Source organism: Abramis brama (assembly GCF_963993115.1).
Source record: "Abramis brama genome assembly, chromosome: 12".
NCBI lineage: Eukaryota > Metazoa > Chordata > Actinopteri > Cypriniformes > Leuciscidae > Abramis > Abramis brama.
The window spans coordinates 3,625,980-3,643,741 of record NC_139974.1 but is presented as its reverse complement, the minus strand read 5'-3'; the positions used below and the strand labels follow the sequence as shown (position 1 = coordinate 3,643,741).

The following is a 17,762-nucleotide window of genomic DNA, read 5'->3' as shown; positions in this document are numbered from 1 at the left end:
TAGACCAGCTACTCTTCCCGACCGAGGAAGAGGACGCCACAGATCCAAAGCTCCAGAAAGAAGTAGAAAGACTTCGAAATGCCCTGCAAGATCTGCACCTCGACACAGACCAAAGAGAACAGTTGGAAAAAAAAAAAAAACAGAAAAGAACTCAACGAAAGGCTCCAACAGGCTGAAGCCCTCCTTGAGAGAGCAGAGACTAGAATTCATCAGCTCGCTCAGCAAAGACACGAGCTCCAAGATGAACTTGACACTGTTCATGCAGAACTAAAACATGCTTACAGATTGCAGAGTGTCTGGAACGGAGAAACACACATCACAGAGTTTCTCCCGGCCAGCCACCCCAACCCTGTCAGCCAAACATCAAAAGCTGAAGGGGGCGGAGCTGAAAAGGGTCAGAATCCTCTCCAGACTGATTGGGCCCCCCAGCAACAGCTCTCCTCCCAAAAGCCTTGACAAGCTGGCCAGAAACATTCCTACGTTTGCCGGAGACCACAGTGTTTATGCGTACCTTCAAGACATTGATTTTCACCTACAAACTGTCGCTAACGTGACAGCTTGGGACAAGTTCTACTTGTTACGAATCACCGCAAATAGAGATGTGCGTAAGTTTCTGGATCGCCAACCAGATCCTGTCAAAGCAGATTACAAGCAACTGCGACAAGCTTTGATCCGTGAATTCTCTGACCCAGAATCAGACCAAGGGTTTATCACGGCCTTTGACGTCAAATAGGCCCGACGTGAACACCCACACTCCTACTATGGCCGACTCCGACAAACATTCTTCGGAGCAACCAACACCCCACATATGGAAGAAGATATATCTTTTAGAACTTTGTTTCTGCGGAATCTGCATAGCACTGTGAGTAAACATCTCACATGTGCTCGTCTGCCCACGAACCATGTCTACTCGACAACTCAGAGACTTAGTCCACAAGGCTTACACCAAGCAAAGGGCTATAGATGAAAAGACTGTAGAAACGCACACAATTTACTCCGTCTCTGAGAACTACTCAGAGCCAGACAGCAGGTGGCAGCACGACTGTGACGGTGCTCATCCAGAGCGTCGGCCCGAACGCTCAGAAAGATTCTGGAACCAGCATCATCCGCCGTCCAGAACTCCAAGCCCAGACCGTCGAAACTGCAACCTCTCTCCCCAGAACACTGGTGAGCCAGAGTCTTCTTACACAACAGATGAAGACAGTGCAGCCACGTCTGACACCGACACAGAAAACGAACACTGACACCTGCTGCTTCAAGGTCATCTCTGACCTGCAGCTGTGCAACCAGACCAATGTCTGCGCCACATACCTACCACCATCACGATTGCAGTGACTACACAGCACAATCAAACTTTACCAACTACACTGCACGCCTCAGAGCCGCTTACGCCACCTCCGCTGTGTACAAAGAAAGGTCATGCGGGCCTCTGATGAATAGACCTTTCCTATGCCACCAAGACGCCTCATGTGTTAAACACCGCATCACAAAAGCCACGCATGAGACATCAAAGCATGTGGCATACCAACCTCAGCGAAGCAACAAGACTGTCCTAGCCAACCAAGGACATCCATCGCTGAAGTTTTTCCTCCCTTTCTCTCTCTCTCCCTTTTGCCTCTAACAGGATGCTGTGGTGGTTCGCGAGAAAGCAGCCACAATCGGACATCACCAGGTCCGGCATCCAGCATCGCATTAAGAGAGAACACCCCCGACTCCTGATTACCAAGGCAGGACTCACACTCAGAAAGTCTAACACTGTGATGTACATCTCCACGGTCACCGACCACGCCCCGACACTCGTCTTGGCTTTCATCCTGTACCAGACTCAACACAACGTGAGCACCCACAGCCAAGCTCACCAAGCCGTGTCTGGCGATTTCCTACGAACCCTGGAAAAAGGGGGGTCCCACGACATCGACCCCCTCAACCTCACTTGAGCTGAATGATCCACCTGCCATCCATTGTGCCTATTTGTTGTTCGATGAAGTCCATCTCCAAGTCTTCATCAAACACAAAGGGGGAATGTAGCGACAATGCCTGACATGCGGTCACATGCTGTTCCAATTAGTAATTCCTTGTCTCTAAAACACATCCTTCGTTGTCTTTTCAGACAACGGGTCTGTCCACGGCGTCGCTAAGTCTGCTTGGACATGTCAAAATTGCAATCTGTTGTTCCCAGAGGAACATTTTAGTCAAATGGACAATCCCTTGTAAAACCCCCCATTTCAGCATGGACTCACTGTGACTTTACAACCTCGTGACATTCCACACATTACACACACACACACACACACACTCGTGGACTTTCAACCAGAAACCCACCAGGAGATGCAACTGAGGCACATTGCCATATATGGACTTCCACATAGTAAAATTTCATTTTACCATTCATTACAAATTTATAATAGAGGTGTGGGTTGCTAAGAGTAAAATCTTTAATTCTAAATGTTCACTGAAAGAAGTGAACATCAATAGTGTCTTGTGGTAACCCTACCTCAGACCATAAAAGTTTACGTTCGTAAGACATTCCAGAACACACACTCTGGACTTTGAAACAGATATTTCCCCCCACATAACAAGCCACTGAAGGTGGATATGTATTCCTATGTTTCTCAAAGTGTCGTCGTTTGCCATAACGGAAACACTGACAATTTTATTGTATGTTTAATCAAGCTTTATTTGTGTGTAATGATGCATATGAACGTAATGTTATGTGTGTCCAATATCTACCTGTAATTCTTGGTATCTGTCTGACCGTCCTGTTTTAATTCAACCAGTCCCGCACATAGTATTATCGTAAGATGTATTATTCTGTATGTATAATCTTAAGAGGAAATATTAATTATTTCGCTAAGAAGACATATGATACAAGGGGGGCGTGTTTTTTTTTTTCACACAAAGAAGACGTCTTCCCGCTACAGATCAGAAGTTTTGATTCGCTCTGTCACAAAACAGGGCGTAAAACAGATGTCTGTTAAAAGGACGAGACCCCCACTTCTCGCTCTCTTCCTTCTTCGACCCCGCTGATTCCACTTCCTCCCTTCTCCGGTCGCTCTCATCCCGGACCTCATCCACGTGTAGCGCAGCTCCATGGCAACCAGCTGAACAGGCCTCGACATGGCCTCTGGGACACAAACCCCCGTGCCATGTAAAAACCTGCTGCCTTAGAAACCAAGATTTCTGGCCTCTTCCGCACGGAAGACGAACTTTCTCGGTAATGTTACATCCAGTGAGCCTTTAAACTTCGCGGCACCTGAAGACGCAACAGAAACAGGATCGACACCACCCTCTTGTCCTGCCTCAGCCTCGCGCCGAACAGAGAACAAACGTGCAAGTGACGGTAACCTTATCTGATAAAACTGCTTTCCAGGTTGTCTCGTGAATTTAGGTTTTCTGTATGTAATTATTATTTTCCCCTTCTCTGCCTTTCTTTCTTTCTTTCTTTCATTTCATGTTATCCTGATCACGTATTTTCTTGTTTGGTTAAATGTGTGTTTGTTTTATTGTTTTGTATTTTTACGTACGTTTGTATTTGTAGCTCATATAATCTTTAGTTTTACAATTATTAAAATCCATATATCCTTTTAACTGTCTCTGTATTTGAAAGCCCACTTTTATAAAGTCAATGAGACGAAAAGATCTTGCTACACGCTCGATAGACTACAGTGAGTAGTTTTAATTAATAAACTCAGAAGGTTTGATGTCCGTGGCCAGGAGATCAAACTTTCTTGGAGTTTGTAAAGAGATACCCCTTCTTAACTGTGATAATCTCACCTTTATTCGCTGGACGAATAACGATTAGATCAGTTACAGAACGAGTTAATCTCTATAATTGATCAAATAAATGTACATGCGACTTATGAATTATGACCATGAGTCATAATTATTAATATTTCCAAAATTCCCTATATTCTTGAGCTAATTCAAATTTACCCAAAGTCGTATTTGTTACAATAATCATACACCATATCTTTTTGGAATAATACATAGGTTTTAAAATATATTTAGGCCTAGGTTTTTTGTTTTTTTTTTACCACGGGGTACATATTCTATTCATGATGCATGATGGAGATTACTGAACAACAAATCTTGAAATTCAGGGGCATGAGTTAATGAGTTTCTGCTATGGTTTTATTTAGAATTTTCAATATAGGTTACTTACCTTAAGCAATAAAAACAGGATTTTGTTGGGTCATCAAGCAAAATTAAAAATAGGCAAGGCAACTATGGTGAAAACAAGGCAAGCAAAACTAGAACTATTTCCACAGTTACTGTGTAAATATACCATTGTTTTGTGTTGTTACAGTGTAAGTCAAACTTGTTACACCCTTGTTTCACGTAGTTACAGAGTAATTACAACATCTGTAAATTAAAGTGGCACTTGTTACCCCCTAGTTTCACGTAGTTACAGAGTAATTACAACATCTGCGGGCTGTAAATTAAAGTGACACTTGTTACCCTTTTGTTTTACGTAGTTACAGAGTAATTACAACATCTGCGGGCTGTAAATTAAAGTGACACTTGTTACCCCTTTGTTTCACGTAGTTACAGAGTAATTACAACATCTGTGGGCTGTAAATTAAAGTGACACTTGTTACCCCTTTGTTTCACGTAGTTACAGAGTAATTACAACATCTGTGGGCTGTAAATTAAAGTGACACTTGTTACCCCCTAGTTTCACGTAGTTACAGAGTAATTACAACATCTGCGGGCTGTAAATTAAAGTGACACTTGTTACCCCCTTGTTTCACATAGTTACAGAGTAATTACAACATCTGCGGGCTGTAAATTAAAGTGACACTTGTTACCCCCTTGTTTCACGTAGTTACAGAGTAATTACAACATCTGCGGGCTGTAAATAAAAGTGACACTTGTTACCCCCTAGTTTCATGTAGTTACAGAGTAATTACAACATCTGCGGGCTGTAAATTAAAGTGACACTTGTTACACCCTAGTTTCATGTAGTTACAGAGTAAATACAACATCTGCGGGCTGTAAATTAAAGTGACACTTGTTACACCCTTGTTTTACGTAGTTACAAAGTAATTACAACATCTGCGGGTTGTAAATTAAAGTGGCACTTGTTACCCCTTTGTTTCACGTAGTTACAGAGTAATTACAACATCTGCGGGCTGTAAATTAAAGTGACACTTGTTACACCCTTGTTTCACGTAGTTACAGAGTAATTACAACATCTGCGGGCTGTAAATTAAAGAGGCACTTGTTACCCCTTTGTTTCACGTAGTTACAGAGTAATTACAACATCTGCGGGCTGTAAATGAAAGCGACACTTGTTACCCCCTAGTTTCACGTAGTTACAGAGTAATTACAACATCTGCGGGCTGTAAATTAAAGCGACACTTGTTACCCCCTAGTTTCACGTAGTTACAGAGTAATTACAACATCTGCGGGCTGTAAATTAAAGTGACACTTGTTACCCCCTAGTTTCACGTAGTTACCGAGTAATTACAACATCTGCGGGCTGTAAATTAAAGCGACACTTGTTACCCCCTAGTTTCACATAGTTACAGAGTAATTACAACATCTGCGGGCTGTAAATTAAAGTGACACTTGTTACCCCCTAGTTTCACATAGTTACAGAGTAATTACAACATCTGCGGGCTGTAAATTAAAGTGACACTTGTTACCCCCTAGTTTCACATAGTTACAGAGTAATTACAACATCTGCGGGCTGTAAATTAAAGTGACACTTGTTACCCCCTAGTTTCACATAGTTACAGAGTAATTACAACATCTGCGGGCTGTAAATTAAAGCGACACTTGTTACCCCCTTGTTTCATGTAGTTACAGAGTAATTACAACATCTGCGGGCTGTAAATTAAAGTGACACATTAAAGTGACACTTGTTACCCCCTTGTTTCACGTAGTTACAGAGTAGTTACAACATCTGCGGGCTGTAAATTAAAGTGACACTTGTTACACCCTTGTTTTACGTAGTTACAGAGTAATTACAACATCTGCGGGCTGTAAATTAAAGTGACACTTGTTACCCCCTTGTTTCACGTAGTTACAGAGTAATTACAACATCTGCGGGCTGTAAATTAAAGTGGCACTTGTTACACCCTTGTTTCACGTAGTTACAGAGTAATTACAACATCTGCGGGCTGTAAATTAAAGTGGCACTTGTTACCCCTTTGTTTCACGTAGTTACAGAGTAATTACAACATCTGCGGGCTGTAAATTAAAGCGACACTTGTTACCCCCTAGTTTCACGTAGTTACAGAGTAATTACAACATCTACGGGCTGTAAATTAAAGTGACACTTGTTACCCCCTTGTTTCACGTAGTTACAGAGTAATTACAACATCTGCGGGCTGTAAATTAAAGTGCCACTTGTTACCCCTTTGTTTCACATAGTTACAGAGTAATTACAACATCTACGGGCTGTAAATTAAAGTGACACTTGTTACCCCCTTGTTTCACGTAGTTACAGATTAATTACAACATCTGCGGGCTGTAAATTAAAGTGCCACTTGTTACCCCTTTGTTTCACATAGTTACAGAGTAATTACAACATCTACGGGCTGTAAATTAAAGTGACACTTGTTACCCCCTTGTTTCACGTAGTTACAGAGTAATTACAACATCTACGGGCTGTAAATTAAAGTGACACTTGTTACCCCTTTGTTTCACGTAGTTACAGAGTAATTACAACATCTGCGGGCTGTAAATTAAAGTGGCACTTGTTACCCCTTTGTTTCACGTAGTTACAGAGTAATTACAACATCTGCGGGCTGTAAATTAAAGTTACACTTGTTACACCCTTGTTTCACGTAGTTACAGAGTAATTACAACATCTACGGGCTGTAAATTAAAGTGACACTTGTTACCCCCTTGTTTCACGTAGTTACAGAGTAATTACAACATCTGCGGGCTGTAAATTAAAGTGCCATTTGTTACCCCTTTGTTTCACGTAGTTACAGAGTAATTACAACATCTACGGGCTGTAAATTAAAGTGACACTTGTTACCCCCTTGTTTCACGTAGTTACAGAGTAATTACAACATCTGCGGGCTGTAAATTAAAGTGGCACTTGTTACCCCTTTGTTTCACGTAGTTACAGAGTAATTACAACATCTGCGGGCTGTAAATTAAAGTTACACTTGTTACACCCTTGTTTCACGTAGTTACAGAGTAATTACAACATCTACGGGCTGTAAATTAAAGTGACACTTGTTACCCCCTTGTTTCACGTAGTTACAGAGTAATTACAACATCTACGGGCTGTAAATTAAAGTGACACTTGTTACCCCCTTGTTTCACGTAGTTACAGAGTAATTACAACATCTGCGGGCTGTAAATTAAAGTGACACTTGTTACCCCCTTGTTTCACGTAGTTACAGAGTAATTACAACATCTGCGGGCTGTAAATTAAAGTGACACTTGTTACCCCTTTGTTTCACGTAGTTACAGAGCAATTACAACATCTACGGGCTGTAAATTAAAGTGACACTTGTTACCCCCTTGTTTCACGTAGTTACAGAGCAATTACAACATCTACGGGCTGTAAATTAAAGTGACACTTGTTACCCCCTTGTTTCACGTAGTTACAGAGTAATTACAACATCTACGGGCTGTAAATTAAAGTGACACTTGTTACCCCTTTGTTTCACGTAGTTACAGAGTAATTACAACATCTGCGGGCTGTAAATTAAAGTGCCACTTGTTACCCCTTTGTTTCACGTAGTTACAGAGTAATTACAACATCTACGGGCTGTAAATTAAAGTGGCACTTGTTACCCCCTTGTTTCACGTAGTTACAGAGTAATTACAACATCTGCGGGCTGTAAATTAAAGTGGCACTTGTTACCCCTTTGTTTCACGTAGTTACAGAGTAATTACAACATCTGCGGGCTGTAAATTAAAGTTACACTTGTTACACCCTTGTTTCACGTAGTTACAGAGTAATTACAACATCTACGGGCTGTAAATTAAAGTGACACTTGTTACCCCCTTGTTTCACGTAGTTACAGAGTAATTACAACATCTACGGGCTGTAAATTAAAGTGACACTTGTTACCCCCTTGTTTCACGTAGTTACAGAGTAATTACAACATCTGCGGGCTGTAAATTAAAGTGACACTTGTTACCCCTTTGTTTCACGTAGTTACAGAGCAATTACAACATCTACGGGCTGTAAATTAAAGTGACACTTGTTACCCCCTTGTTTCACGTAGTTACAGAGCAATTACAACATCTACGGGCTGTAAATTAAAGTGACACTTGTTACCCCCTTGTTTCACGTAGTTACAGAGTAATTACAACATCTACGGGCTGTAAATTAAAGTGACACTTGTTACCCCTTTGTTTCACGTAGTTACAGAGTAATTACAACATCTGCGGGCTGTAAATTAAAGTGACACTTGTTACCCCTTTGTTTCACGTAGTTACAGAGCAATTACAACATCTACGGGCTGTAAATTAAAGTGACACTTGTTACCCCCTTGTTTCACGTAGTTACAGAGTAATTACAACATCTGCGGGCTGTAAATTAAAGTGACACTTGTTACACCCTTGTTTCACGTAGTTACAGAGTAATTACAACATCTGCGGGCTGTAAATTAAAGTGACACTTGTTACACCCTTGTTTCACGTAGTTACAGAGTAATTACAACATCTGCGGGCTGTAAATTAAAGCGACACCTGTTACCCCCTTGTTTTGTATAGTTCTAGGGTAAGTTTAATATTAAAGTAATGGTGCAGATAAACCTAACTTCAGCCAAAGTTATCAACAAAGAAATAAAATACAAATTTAAAAGCATAGTAGAAAGACCTTAATTTAACCCAAAACAAGTTTATTTAAAACAAAAATATTAATCCGAACAATTTTAAAAGAACAACAAGAAACTGTAAAAACATCAAATAACGAACGAACAATTCAACAAAAGAACATCAATTTAAGGATTAAGTATTTAATAAAAAAAATTAACGCCTACATTTATTTTTTTAAAGGTAACAGCTTGTTCGCTGCCTTCATTTTTTCAATTTTAATTTTGAGCTGGGGGCAGGAAGAAAGGAATTGCTGCAAATCTTTTCCAGAAGACTGCAAGGTTGTCCCTGCAGTATAGGGAGGCACAGTCAGGGCTTCTCCCTCTGATGCTATTGCCACCTGTAATCACACAAGTAGAGAAATATATATATATATATATATATATATATATATATATATATATATATATAGCAGAATGTCAAAAAAATGTGTTACACTAGTACAATAATAGGAATTGGGCAAAGAATATGAAAACAGATTTTTTTGGTGTGTGTACAATCTACAAATCAGCCACGATACAGAAAAAGTGCACAGCGATGATTGGGTGAAACTCTAAATCAACAAGAGTGCAAAACACACACACAGACACACACACACACACACACACACACACACACACACACACACACACACTGGTACGGATATTACCATACAGCAAAAATTTGTCAGAAGACTGAAATAAAAGGTTTAATCCAGATGGATTAAGCTGTGATAAAGCATTCCTGTTTATTTTTGTTAGATTTTTATTGATCTTTAATGTTAAGTTCTCTCACGCGGATTGCACTAATCTGCCTTCAAAAATGTGATTTAAAATGCCTAGTCTCTATATTAATCTGAAATACTGCATTAATTGAAAAATGTTTTTTTTTTTTTTTTAAATGGGGGAGTGTCCAGTCACTTCTGACCACAAAGAACACAAGTGTGACTCCCAAATGAGGAACAGGCAAGAATAGAAATTGATCAGCAAAAAATAAATTCATGTAAATTTCATCTGGACTTAAGTAAAACATATCCAAAGGAATATTTTAAATATTTGATGTAGTTTGGATTTTATGAGTTGTACCTCCTAGGATATATTGCCCTATTAAGGTATTAAAAAGGCCTAAGTCATCAATATTCCTATGATTTATTTGATGTATATATATATTTGACAGGTCTAAGTGTCCTGAAATTTAGGCATATATATATATTTCTTATATTTTTTCATTGCTGAACAATTTTTCTCACTTCTACACAGGCTATGAACCTTTTTCTGCCTCGACGCTCAAGCTCTGCTGCACGCCGTCCTCGCGACCAGCCTGCACAAAGCCCCGCCCAGCGTCCAGCTCGACCTCCGTCCTCGCAGCGACGACAGGGCGGCCGTCCTAGATCGCGCTCGACCAGCCGAAACAGACCGCCTCCGCCGCGGGGACCCCGGCATAGGATTACGGTGAAACCTGAGCCCGCTTAGTCCTCCTAGCCCGAGAAAGGAAGTGACGGTTGAGTCCCGCTGCGGCCGGACCACCGTCAAAGCTTCATGCGCTGCCAGTCCCCGTTGCCACGGTTACTGCAGACGCTCACTTCGCAGCCAACGAGCCGGTAAATCTACCTTCTCGCCTGTACACAACCGCCGTTTTCACGGTGACCCAGAGAAATCTCAAAAAGAGTATAATGTCTGGTTGCACGGCTCACGCCGTATGTGTTTCAAGTGCAGTAAGTGTGCCCACGCTGACGTGTTCACCCCTGTACACAAGCACCATAAATCCCGTGTCTCTCACAGAGCCCACTCTCATAAAGCAGGCAAAAGCCGCTCGAGTGCTGAAAGTAGGTCACGTGTCCACCTCCCCGTGCCCACACCTACCCACTGCCCGCTCTGTTACACGGCCTCTCACAACCGGTCAGGTTTTAAATGTAAGTCCTGTGCCCGCCCTCGAGCGCTCACACACACTAACAAACATCTCGCCCCCGACGCCGCCCTCGCGCGTCGCGCCTCACACTATATGTTCCCCGTCCAAAGCCACCGGGACACTGTGTGTAAAACGGCCAGCTATCGCTGCATGCAAGCCGCCGCATATAAGCACCAAGAGCGCGCGCACTGCGCCCGCGCCTCCGTTTCGAGCTCTCGAGCCCGCAACGCGCGGCAATCAGAGCTCGGAGGCCATTCTGCCCCTGGCTGCACACGCAAAAGCGTGGGAAGCTATTCCAGGCGCGTCAGAATGGGTGCTAAGCACAGTAAAAGAGGGCTATACTCTGCAGTTCGCTCGCCGCCCCCGCGCTTTCATGCGCGTACCGAGACGAGAGTGAATGGGGAAGTAGCACATCTACTTCGAGCAGAAATAGCGACACTCCTGTGCAAAGGGGCTATAGAACCGGTACCTCCTTCTATGAGCGAGACGGGCTTTTACAGCCGTTATTTCCTCGTTCCCTAGAAGGATGGAGCGCTCAGACCAATATTAGATCTGAGACATTTGAACAAGGCTCTTATGAGAAGACCGTTCAAAATGCTTACAACCAGGTAGATCCTCGCGCAAATTCGCCCGAGAGACTGGTTTATCTCTCTCGATCTGAAAGACGCGTACTTTCAGATCCAGATAATACCCCGTCACAGGCCATTCTTGAGATTCGCCTTCGACGGTCAGGTATATCAATACACCGTCCTGCCGTTCGGCCTGTCTTTAGCACCCCGTACATTCACGAAGTACATGGACACGGCTCTCGCTCCCCTGAGAGCTCAGGGAATGCGGATTTTGAACTATCTGGACGATTGGCTAATTATAGCACAGTCAGAGGCAGAGCTTATCACCCACAGAACAGTGCTTCTCAGCCATCTGGAAAGCCTGGGGCTCACGGTCAACTGGACCAAGAGCGCTTTAGTGCCCAGTCAGTCAACCTCTTTCCTGGGTTTGGATCTGGACTCTGTGGCAATGACGGCCCGCCTGTCGATACAGCGCACGCGCTGTATTCAACGCCTGGCCGTGTCTTTCCAGCCGGGCAGCACCGCACCTCTCAAGACATTTCAGAGGATGCTGGGTTGTATGGCTTCAGCTGCAGCAGTGCTTCAGCTGGGTCTATTGCGTATGCGCCCGCTACACGCCCGAGTGCCTCACAGAGCATGGGCTTCCGGCCGAATCCAGATCAGAGTGACTCAGAGCTGCGTTTCAGCACTGAAGCCCTGGTTAGCGGCCGACTGGTACCAGCGGGGAGTGACAATGGGGACCTCAGGCTGGGGCGCTCTGTTCGAAGGCAAACCGGTCTTTGGCCTCTGGTCAGACCAGGAGAAATCCCTCCACATAAATTGTTTGGAGATGATGGCGGTCGAGAAAGCGCTCAAGCGCTTCCTCCCACTCATACGGGATCACCATGTGCTAGTCCGCTTGGACAACATGTCCGTGGTGTCCTATGTGAACCGACAGGGCGGTGTCAGATCCAGGAACCTGTGCAAACTGACAGAACGCCTTCTCGTATGGGCTCACCGCTCGTTGCGCTCGCTGAGAGCCGCGCACGTGCCGGGCCACCTGAATGTCGGCCCAGACAGACTGTCCAGGGACATCATTCCCCCGGGAGAATGGTCCCTGCACCCCCAGACAGTCCAGTTGCTCTGGCGGCTATTCGGCAGAGCGGATGTCGACCTCTTTGTGTCAAAAGACAACGCTCACTGCCCGATATTTTTTTCGAGGAGCGAGGACGCGCTGGCCCGGACCTGGCCCAGCCTCCCCCTGTACGCTTTCCCCCCGATCTCCCTGTTACCACAGGTCATTACGAGAATCAGGGAAACGCACCACCCAGTGCTTCTCATAGCCCCGCATTGGGAGAACCAAATCTGGTACCCAGAGCCGGTGAGGCTGTCGCACTTACCCCCATGGCCGATCCCGGTGAGGAAGGATCTCCTATCTCAAGCCGGTGGATCGATCTGGCATCCCCATCCAGAGCGCTGGTCTCTGCATGCGTGGATAATCAACGGATACCCGTTGAGCTACCAGAAGGGGTCGTAAACATGATCACGCAGTCTAGAGCTCCCTCTACGAGACGGCTCTATGCGTCTAAATGGTCTGTGTTCGCTAAATGGTGCGCTACTAAGAGCGTTGATCCACGCACATGTGAGGTTCCGCGGGTGCTCTCCTTCCTTCAAGAGCTGTTGGACAAGGGCAGGTCTCCTTCCACGCTCAAAGTGTATGTGGCGGCTATTGCAGCGTTCGCTGAGATGACGCGCAGCCGTGCAATAGGAAGAAATGAGCTTGTCATCCATTTCCTCAGAGGAGCCAGACGGATGAATCCCCCGCGGCCCCCCTCGGATCCTATCTGGGATCTGTCCTTGGTCCTGGAGGCCCTGAAGGCTTTTCCCTTTGAACCACTTGAATCCGTGGATCTGAAATACCTTTCGCTCAAAACCGTTTTTCTGATAGCTCTGTCTTCAGTAAAACGCGTGGGGGATCTGCTCGCGCTATCTGTTAGCCCTGCATGTCTCGAGTTCGGACCTAATGACTCTAAAGTCATTCTCAGACCGAGACACGGTTACATCCCTAAAGCGATTGGTACCCCCTTTAGGGCGCAAATCATCTCCCTTTCGGCTCTGCCAGCATCCGATAGCGGGGACAGTGATAACCTGGATAACTGGATACTGAGACTTCCGGTGTGAGCGAACGCTGGCGTGTTCTGACAGCCGCTGCTCTCCCGCTATCCTTCTGTTCTCATGACAAATTGTGGACTAATTATGGACTACTCAACCGTGCAGTTTTCATTTTTTGGATCCTAACTCCCTTGAGTTCATCCTGGAGATTTTTTAACGCCGATTTGACTAAATACGGCGCTGTTTATGAACTGTCTCTGTATCCCTTCAGTCAAGTTGTTACCTGCCAAACGCGAGCTTTCGCCACCGAAGCAACAGGCTACTTCATCTGTCTTCCGTGAGTAAGTATTAACTTTCTCTCGGATTACTGGATGCCAGATGCTGGTCTGGTTGATATGGTCTTAGAAAGGGCTGCATCTTCCATATATTTGCACTGTGTTGTAGTTCAGCTGCTCGGTACGCTGGCTAACGTGGTTTTAAATCTGGCTGGGTATGCGCGACTCTAGGACGATCCTCCTCTTTTTATTGCCCGTAACTTTTTTATCTGCTTCTTTCTATTTTTGCGCGCTGTCTCAAGCAACTTTGCTGCCTCTTTGCTGGTGGGGTTTTTATGACATGACTTTCTATTCGTCGCTGGATCTGCATCACTTGAACCCTAAAGTTCGGCCATCGCTGCCCACTAACCTTCATAATCACTGTACTGCTCTTGGTATCGCTCGCCGTCCTCGTTACATACATCGGGGCTCCTATAAACATTGCACTAGGCTCACTACCTCATCTCCCTCAGTTGATGGATGTACTATCCCCGTTGTCTGGTCTTCTTCTCGTCGGCTGTATGCAAAATCTCGCAGAGAGGGTGGAAATAGTAACTTTGCAAATCACCGTTCTCTGGAATATGCCCCACTTGGGGCTTCACCGCCAGTTACAACTTCCTCTGAAACAGTTCAGCCTTCAGTGAAAATGGCTCTAGTAAACGCAAGGTCATTGTCAAATAAAACATTCATTATGAACAACTTCTTCTCATCTTATGCCTTGGATTTTCTGTTTGTGACTGAAACCTGGCTGAAACCTGACGATCTTTCGTCTCTGGGTGAACTATCTCCTCCTGACTGTTCCTTTTACAGCTCTCCCAGGCTAAAGGGATCTGGTGGCGGTCTAGCTACAATTTTCAAGAAGTCATTTAAATGTCAACTACTGCCTGTAGATGCTTTTTCTAGTTCAACTCCTGCACATCGACCTTAATGGTCCTCTAATTTGTATCCTGATTTACAGACCACCCAAAGTTAGCACAACGTTTATCCATGAGCTCTCAGACTTCCTGTCAAATCAAGTGTCGCGCTGTGATAGACTGTTGGTTCTGGGGGATTTTAATATCCATGTTTGCAGCCCCTATAAACCTATGGTTAAACATTTTATGAATCTCATTGACTCGCTCAGTTTTGCACAGTGTGTCTCTTCTCCCACTCATAACCTGGGCCATACACTAGATCTTATTTTGACTCTCGGTTTTTCTATACATTCATGTGAAGTAATTGATACTGGTATCTCTGATCACTATTCTGTATTATTTGAACCTGCAGTCCCATATGTACAGCCCTTCCTCTCTCAGCCTGTGTGCAGCTCCCGTGTTTTTCATGCCACTACTGCACTACAATTCTCTACAATTTTTTCTTATTGTGAGGTCTCTTTGTCACCTGATATGAACACTGACCAGCTGGTTCTTGCCTTCAACTCTGCCTGTTCTACTACATTGGATACTGTTGCCCCTCTAAAGCCTAGAAGGCAACAACCTAAATCTAATTCTCAACCTTGGTTAAATGCCTCGACCCGTGTGCTCAGACGGGAGTGCAGAAGGGCTGAACGCAGGTGGAAAAAGGGTGGGCTTCAGGTCTCTTATCAAATTTTAAAAGATTGTCTTGCCTCCTATCAAAAGTCGGTCAGTGATGCAAAATCTAAATACTTTTCAAATTTGATTTCCATGAATGCAAACAGGCCAAAAGTTCTTTTTAAAACTATAAACTCAGTTCTTAATCCGGCCTCTTGCTCAGCACCTGTTGGCAATCTCGAGACCTGCACAGAATTTTTAGGTTTCTTTGTACAGAAGATACTAGATATCAGATCTCACCTCTCTCCTTCTGACATGGCTGTTTCTCCCCCGATCTCTCCTCCTAGCAATTTCACTAGTTTTAAACCAGTGACTCCAACTCAATTAAGTGCATTAATTTCTAAGATGAAATTTACTTACTGTCAATCTGATGTACTGCCTGGCCGTTTGCTTAGAGAGGTACTAGACACCATTAGCCCTGCGCTTTTGACTATTATAAACAGTTCTTTGTCTAGCTGGGTTTTCCCTGAGTCTTTTAAACATGCTTCTGTACAGCCCCTGCTAAAAAGATCTCACCTTGATCCATCTGTTCTTAGTAACTACCGGCCAATTTCTAAACTCCCATTTATTTCCAAGGTTTTAGAGAAAGCAGTGCTTTCACAGTTTACTTCTTACCTGGATGCCTTTAACATTTTGGATAAGTTCCAATCTGGTTTTAGAGCGCTTCACAGTACAGAGTCAGCCTTGCTTAAAGTTACGAATGATCTTTTGTTGTCAACTGATTCAGGGTCATCTGTCATTCTGTTACTGTTAGATCTGAGTGCAGCTTTCGACACTATTGACCATGACATCCTCTTGAATCGACTTCAATATGCAGTAGGGGTTCAAGGCACGGCATTACAATGGTTCACCTCTTATTTAAAGGGTAGGACGTTTTCAGTAAATATTGGGTCGTTTACCTCACCTACTGCACCCGTCCCTTATGGTGTTCCTCAGGGATCTATTCTTGGCCCTTTATTGTTCTCACTCTACATGCTTCCCCTGGGCTCCATTCTCCAGAAATATAGTATAAACTATCACTGCTACGCCGATGACCTACAACTTTACCTTCCAATCAAACTTGAAAATGACTCCTCTTTTCAACTTCTTTTCTCATGTCTTGACGAAGTTAAAATTTGGATGGCTAACAATTTCCTGCAACTAAACACTGACAAAACTGAGGTGCTTCTGCTAGGCCCCGCTGCACTCAATACCACTCTGACAAGTAGGTTAGGCTCCCTTAGTGATAGCGTACAACCCCATGTAAAAAATCTAGGGGTTCACTTTGATCCTTTATTACAATTCGAAAAGCAGGTAAACACGGTTGTAAAGAGTAATTTCTTCCACCTCAGATCTGTTGCGAAGGTAAAACATTTTCTTTCTCAAAATTGAGGGATCTTGAAATTGTCATCCACGCACTCATCTCTTCAAGACTGGACTATTGTAATTCTCTGTATGTCGGCCTTTCTCAAAGCACTCTATCTCGGCTTCAGATGGTTCAAAACGCGGCAGCCAGACTGCTGACAGGAACAAAAAAGCGGGAGCATATTACTCCTGTTCTTGCTTCATTGCACTGGCTCCCTATCAAATTCAGAGTTGATTTTAAGGTCCTTCTTTTTGTATATAAGGCACTGCAAAAATCAGCCCCGGATTATATCTGTGACCTTATCCAGCCTTATACCATGGGCTGTTTAAATACTCGATTCTGATTGGCTGGAAGGTGTGCAGTAAAACCGTTTAATGCACAGGTAGTTCCAGTCAGTTTGATTACAGTTCGAAATTAATCCGCTACATTGGTAACCATAGTAACACAGATACACTTGCAAGCAGAGTGAGAGACGCATATGAAAACGTTTAGGTAGGCTAAATGGATGATTTTTGAATATCGTTTAATTTGTATCAGTGTTGCCTGTCATTCATAAATAATTGTAATAAATCCATTAAAGAATCATTAAGTTAGCTATATGCTTAAGCAATGAGGGGACTGTAGCTGCTAGACTTTAACCCTCTGAGGTCGAGAAACGCGCCGGCGCGTTTTGCTGGATTTTTTTCACATAGCAGCAACATAAACTTAAAAAAATCCGTAATTTGTGGTCATAAAAATAAAATAAATACATGATTATAAACTATAGAGTGTCTTCTTTTTTTTGTGTACACTCACATTAACATCAAAACCTTGTTTTTATTTTTAAATAAATAAAATAAACAGGGTGCGCTTTCAGCTCACTCTGTCTCCGCAAAAATCTTTCTGAAACAAGTCTGGAAAATGAACTGAAACTCAGCTAATACTTATCACACAACCATGAAACATGCGTCTAAAGAAAGCTTTAAATTTCTACTTTTAAATAAAACAATTCACATTCAAAACAAATATTCTCCTGCAATGTAATCTGTATGAAACTAAATAGAAGTACAGTTTCTCCCGTCTCATCTAATTATCGATAATGAGTTCACACCCACTCGCAGAGCGCGCTATTCATAAGATAATGTGCTGAGGTGATCTATGCAAAATGAGGTAAACGCCCCCTGAAATGCCTTCAAACCTCTATGCTTCAAACCAG

At 43.5% G+C, this 17,762-nt stretch overlaps 3 protein-coding genes across 4 annotated transcripts in view; 1 reads left to right on the top strand and 2 right to left on the bottom strand.

Annotated features, from left to right (window-relative positions):
• The window catches only part of LOC311093954 (uncharacterized protein), a gene marked incomplete at its 5' end in the record, with an annotated part of 471,534 nt that overhangs the window by 310,688 nt on the left and 143,084 nt on the right, over window positions 1–17,762 (top strand). The window lies entirely within an intron of this gene.
• Window positions 1–17,762, bottom strand: part of LOC311093997 (uncharacterized protein) — a 150,246-nt gene that overhangs the window by 124,286 nt on the left and 8,198 nt on the right. The window lies entirely within an intron of this gene.
• LOC311093978 (uncharacterized protein) overlaps window positions 8,979–17,762 on the bottom strand; it is a 46,305-nt gene continuing 37,521 nt past the window's right edge. For both annotated transcript variants that reach the window (XM_084131698.1, XM_084131699.1), the window contains one exon: window positions 8,979–9,130. The gene's annotated coding sequence lies outside the window, so the exon portion shown is untranslated. The remainder of the gene's footprint in view (window positions 9,131–17,762) is intronic.